Source organism: Zootoca vivipara, chromosome 3, assembly GCF_963506605.1.
Source record: "Zootoca vivipara chromosome 3, rZooViv1.1, whole genome shotgun sequence".
NCBI classification, from domain to species: Eukaryota; Metazoa; Chordata; class Lepidosauria; order Squamata; family Lacertidae; genus Zootoca; species Zootoca vivipara.
The window spans coordinates 115,423,173-115,429,172 of record NC_083278.1 but is presented as its reverse complement, the minus strand read 5'-3'; positions in this window follow the sequence as shown (position 1 = coordinate 115,429,172).

The window sequence follows — 6,000 nt, the reverse complement described above, 5'->3', positions numbered from 1 at the left end:
GGCTCCTTGATCACTGCAGATGGTGACAGCAGTCACGAAATTAAAAGACGCCTGCTTCTTGGGAGAAAAGCAATGACAAACCTAGACAGCATCTTAAAAAGCAGAGACATCACCTTGCCGACAAAGGTCCGTATAGTTAAAGCTATGGTTTTCCCAGTAGTGATGTATGGAAGTGAGAGTTGGACCATAAAGAAGGCTGATCGCCGAAGAATTGATGCTTTCGAATTATGGTGCTGGAGGAGACTCTTGAGAGTCCCATGGACTGCTAGAAGATCAAACCTATCCATTCTTAAGGAAATCAGCCCTGAGTGCTCCCTAGAAGGACAGATCGTGAAGCTGAGGCTCCAATACTTTGGCCACCTCATGAGAAGAGAAGAATCCTTGGAAAAGACCCTGATGTTGGGAAAGATGGAGGGCACTAGGAGAAGGGGACGACAGAGGACAAGATGGTTGGACAGTGTTCTCGAAGCTACGAACATGAGTTTGACCAAACTGCGGGAGGCAGTGCAAGACAGGAGTGCCTGGCGTGCTATGGTCCATGGGGTCACGAAGAGTCGGACACGACTAAACGACTAAACAACAACAAAGTACTTGCACAGTAGAACCTATACGTGATGTGTTGTTTCCCAATGTCTCTACCACCTGTGTTTTTGCTCCTAAGCATAAGCATCTGGGTAGTGTGGCCTTTTCCAAAGACAATTCTCCAGGGAGGATGGGAGAAACGAAAGGAAGCGATCGTAACAAATGCAGCAATAGTGCAAGAGCAAGCCCCAAACATCTGTGTCGGGAAATGCAGCGGCATCCCTTTATGATACTGGCTTGGTTTCAAGCTGAACTTTCTTCCCCCACCCCCAGAAGAGAAATTGTCTGTGCTAATAAGGAAGTTGGTAGACCTGCTGACTCCCACTTCAAAAGTGACAACTGACTAGATCAGTAAGGTAGGTCATGTAAAAAGGTAAAGGAGCATTGGGAAATGATTCATAATGAATTGAAAAAAAAATGTTTAAAATTACTTTCTCAAAAAAACCAGAGTCCTTTCTGTTGGGGATAACTCGGACTGAAATCCCCAAGTGTCAGAAAAGGTTATTTATTTATGCAACAGCTGCGGCCTGCGTTTTGTTAGCCCAGAAATGGGAAGTGAGCGAGGTCCCAACTAAAGAAGATTGGCAACTTAAATTGACAGAATATGCACAACTTTAACATATAGAATAAGAGAGCAAGAAGAAAATACGTTTAAAGAAGATTGGAAAATGCTTCTTGAATATATGAAAAATAACTGTACAACTGAAAACGCTGGCAGCATTAAGATAAATTCAACAGCGTAAAGTAATCTTTGACGGATGTAATAACGGAAAACCGATTGGAATAATTTTTGTAAAATATGTAGGGATTGAAGAGATCCAAATTAACCATGGAAAGAGAAGGAGAGTCATTGATATGTACGTAAAATGTTTATTTGAAATCGTAAAACATATATATATATATATATATATATATATATATATATATATATATATATGAGAAGGGGACTAGGAGAAGGGGAAGACAGAGGACGAGATGGTTGGACAGTGTTCTCGAAGCTACGAACATGAGTTTGACCAAACTGCGGGAGGCAGTGGAAGACAGGAGTGCCTGGCGTGCTATGGTCCATGGGGTCACGAAGAGTCGGACACGACTAAACGACTAAACAACAACAAAACTCTGTATTGAGGCTCCAATACTTTGGCCACCTCATGAGAAGATAAGACTCCCTGGAAAAGACCATGCTAGGACTGTAAGTGTGTGCTGGACCATGAAGAAGGCTGATCACCAAAGAACTGATGCTTTTGAATTATGGTGCTTTTGACCCTGATGTTGGGAAAGATTGAGGGCACTAGGAGAAGGGGAAGACAGAGGACGAGATGGTTGGACAGTGTTCTTGAAGCTACCAACATGAGTCTGACCAAACTGCGGGAGGCAGTGGAAGACAGGAGTGCCTGGCGTGCTATGGTCCATGGGGTCACGAAGAGTCGGACACGACTAAACGACTAAACAACAACAACAACAGCACCAGTATTCTCTGCGTCCAGAACACTGCTATTCTTCCATCTCATCAACAAACCATTAGGTCCATTAAATTTGGAAAATACCACTTGGCATAGAATTGTATATCCTCTACTGTTTTGTTGCCCGCACAAAGTCAGTCCCAGACAGGTCTGAAATAAAAATGGGTAGAGGAGAGAATTAATTAGCTCTGTGAATAGGTTTTTTAATTCCTCCCCTAAAACAAGGAGAGAAATGTAGCAGCAAGCCTAGGGAAGGCGTAAAGCGGCTGGCTTCTGGAACGATTCTGCAATGTTTCCTTTTATCTAATTCAAAAGGCTCATTAAGATAATTCCTGTTTTTGCTTCTGGCTCTCAGACTTGCTTTTTCTCCTAGCCAATGCAAGTCAGTACTTCCTCCCCCTGAAGGGAAAATCGGGACTTGTGAACTCTTGCACCGCCTTAAATTGCAGGAGCATCTCTTATCGGACAAATCTAGTTTGCATTGCCCTTTTTGGGTGAAGAGGGTGGCGTGGCAACGCCCAACATCTTCCCATAGGGTGTGTGAGAACCTCAGAGCTTGTGAAGGCTTCGTTTACAAAGACTTTTATTTATTACTCATTTGCAGCAACTTCCCAGGGTGGTAGCAGTGTTGGACCACACCAGCACCATATACCTATTTAAAGTAATATGATGCCAATTTAAACAGTCATGGCTTCCCCCCAAAGAATTCTGGGAGCCGTGGTGTGTTAAGGGTCCGGAGAGTTGTTTGGAGGACCCCTAAATTCCCCTCACCGAGCTATAATTTCCAAGCGTGGTTCAATATTCAATCGCTCTTCACAGCTCTGGGAATTGTAGCTCTCTGAAGGGAATACGTTCTCTTAAGAACTCTCAGCACTCTCAACAAACAACAGTTCATGGATGAATTATGGAATTCATCCATAATTATGGAATTCATCCATAATTCTTTGGATGAAGCTTTATTCATGTCTATGCTATGGCCATTTGAACTGCCTACTGTAAGTAAATGAATTGCCCCTTTCTGATCTTTCTTTATTACTATTTCTTTGATATACCTAAATAATACAATTCGGGAGTCATCTGGGATCTCCCTCTTTCTCTCTCACACACATAGACTAAAGTTGATATCTTCTAGTGATTGAGAATGCTTTTAGCAGTGAAAAGCAGGCTTGTGTGTGTGTGTGTGTGTGTGTGTGTTTATTTCAATGCAGTTTATGATAAAAATACATAAAACCATACAAAAAATTAAGGACACATCAATTATCAATTGTGGCAACATGGTATTCTTAATTACATATATAGGCCTGGCTGAATAGAAAGGTTTTCAGGCGGTTAAAAGGAGGAACAGAAGGTGCCTGTTGAAGCACCAGTGGCAGAGAGTTCCACAAGACTTGCCTGATGACACCAAAGGCTTTGTTTCTTGTTGTGAAATGAGCCTCACCAACTTGGAGAATGACCAGAGGTGCTCTTGCAGATAACCTCAGTGTTCGGTCTTTTAAGACCCCACCTGCTATGATGCACAATGCTTTCTGCCCCCGATCTTACTATATACTCAAAGCATTTCTAAACTGCATATTTGAAATATCAAAGCACCATGCAAAGGTACAAACATAAAACGGTGTAATAAAAGCAGAAATCTTGTATCAATAGATATTTCTCTAATCTGCATGCAAACATGCATAATTAGGTTGCATTCCTAGCCCCGCTTTCCCGAGAGTAGGCTAAATACCAAACTCTGGGATTTAATTCTGAGCAGACATGGTCAGGACTGCACTTGTTAATCAGCTTAAACTAATCAGATTGATTTAAGATTTCTTTAATTGGGTGACAGCTCTGCCAAGACCTCACCCTCTGTTAGATGAGGGTGATGCCTCATGCTTCTAATGAGACGCTTGTCTCCAAAAGCCTCTTGCCACAATAAATCTGCTATTTTATTATTAATACAGATTCTGCTGTAGTCTTCAAAGTGCTGGACAATACTGCTTTTTCTTCTTCTTCTATTGCTCAGGAAGTGTTTTAACAGCTCAGTCCTGCAATCGTCTGCTTAGACGAAAGTGCGATAGGCTAACGTTTGGCCTCTCCCTTCCTCTCCATGTTTCCACACTTTTGCAATAGGGGGTTAATCATACTGTTCTGTGTCACAGGATCTCTGTACAGCTTACAACATTGTGAGTGAAGCAATCCTGGCACTCTGAAGTGCTGCATCAGGAGAAGGTTGCTGGATCAGGTCCAAAGCCCATCTTGTCCACCACCCTATGCGGCTCAGGACCCTAATTCCCTGAGGACCGCCTGCAGTAGTGTAGTGTGGGTTGCCAGTGGCCAGGGCAAGGCAAGTACAATGGTGCCTCACTAGACGAATTTAATTCGTTCCGCAAGTCGCTTCGTATAGCGAAAAATTTGTTTTGCGAAGCGGCTCCTATAGGAACGCATTGAAGTGCGGGTTCCCATAGGGTGCCTCGCAAGACGGGGGGGGGTTGTCTTGTGACGCACCCTATGGGATGAAAAAAAATCGTCTTGCGAAGCGCGCTATAGGAAACTTTGTCTTGCGAGTCTCCATTGAAATCGCAAAACACTTTCGTTTTGCGAGTTTTTCGTTTTGTGAGGCATTCGTCCTTAAGGCAACATTGCACCCCTTAGCCAGAGCGTCCATGCTGTGCTGGTGCTGGACAGAGCGGTGGGGCACATGTGTGTATCTCCTTGGGCTGGGGCACCACCATGAGCCCCGCCACCTGCCCGTCTCCCCTGAATGGCCAAAGGATGCAAGGGCCCATCTTCTCCCAGCTGCTGTTTAGGTAAGGTACATGTGACAGAGAGCGCCTCCAGTCAAGGCAGCAACTGTAGAGGCGCCCCCCTTAAAAATTCTGTGCCTGGAGCAATTGTCATGGTAACACACACACACACACACACACCTCTGACTGCCTCTCCACATATGATCCAACCTGGACCCTGCGATTGTCACCTGAGGTCCTTCTTCGTGTTGCCGTTCCACAAGAGGTATGGAGGGTGGCAGCTCAAGAATCATAGAGTTGGAAGAGACCACAATGGACATCCAGTCCAACCCCCTGCCAAGCAGGAAACACCATCAAAGCATTCTTGACATATGCCTGCCAAGCCTCTGCTTAAAGACCGCCAAAGAAGGAGACTCCACCACACTCCTTGGTGGCAAATTCCACTGCCGAACAGCTCTTACTGTCAGGAAGTTCTTCCTAATGTTTAGGTGGAATCCTCTTTCTTGTAGTTTGAATCCATTGCTCCGTGTCCGCTTCTCGGGAGCAGCAGAAAACAACCTTTCACCCTCTTCTATATGACATCCTTTTATATATTTGAACATGGCTTATCATATCACCCCTTAACCTTCTCTTCTCCAGGCTAAACATACCCAGCTCCCTAAGCCGTTCCTCATAAGGCATTGTTTCCCGGCCTTTGACCATTTTGGTTGCCCTCTTCTGGACACGTTCCAGCTTGTCAGTATCCTTCTTGAACTGTGGTGCCCAGAACCAGCCTTTTCTGTAGTGTCCTTCCTTGCTCCTGTAGAATGTTCTCTCCATGAAGGCTCGCCTGGCACCATCATTATTTTCAAGCTTGAGGCAGAAACATGTCTTTTCTCCCAGCCCTTTGGCTCTTAGTTATCTGTGACTTCCTTCAGTGAGTGAGACGCTTTCATACTGTCTTTAGAAAGATGAATGAGCCTCTTTCTTTTTTTGCTTTTATACTGGTTTTAATGTTACTTTTTAATTATTGTAAGTAGCTTTGAGTTACTTTGGGGGGGTGGGGGGAAGAGAAAGCAACCAATACGCTTAATAAATGATAATTAACCATTATTTCACAGCAGCCAACCAGATGCAGTTGTGCTGACTCCCAGCAACTGAGAATCATAGCTGTCAAGTTCTCCCTTTTTAAAAGGGAAATTCCCTTATGCTGAATAAGCTTCCTCACGAGAAAAGGGAAAACTTGACAG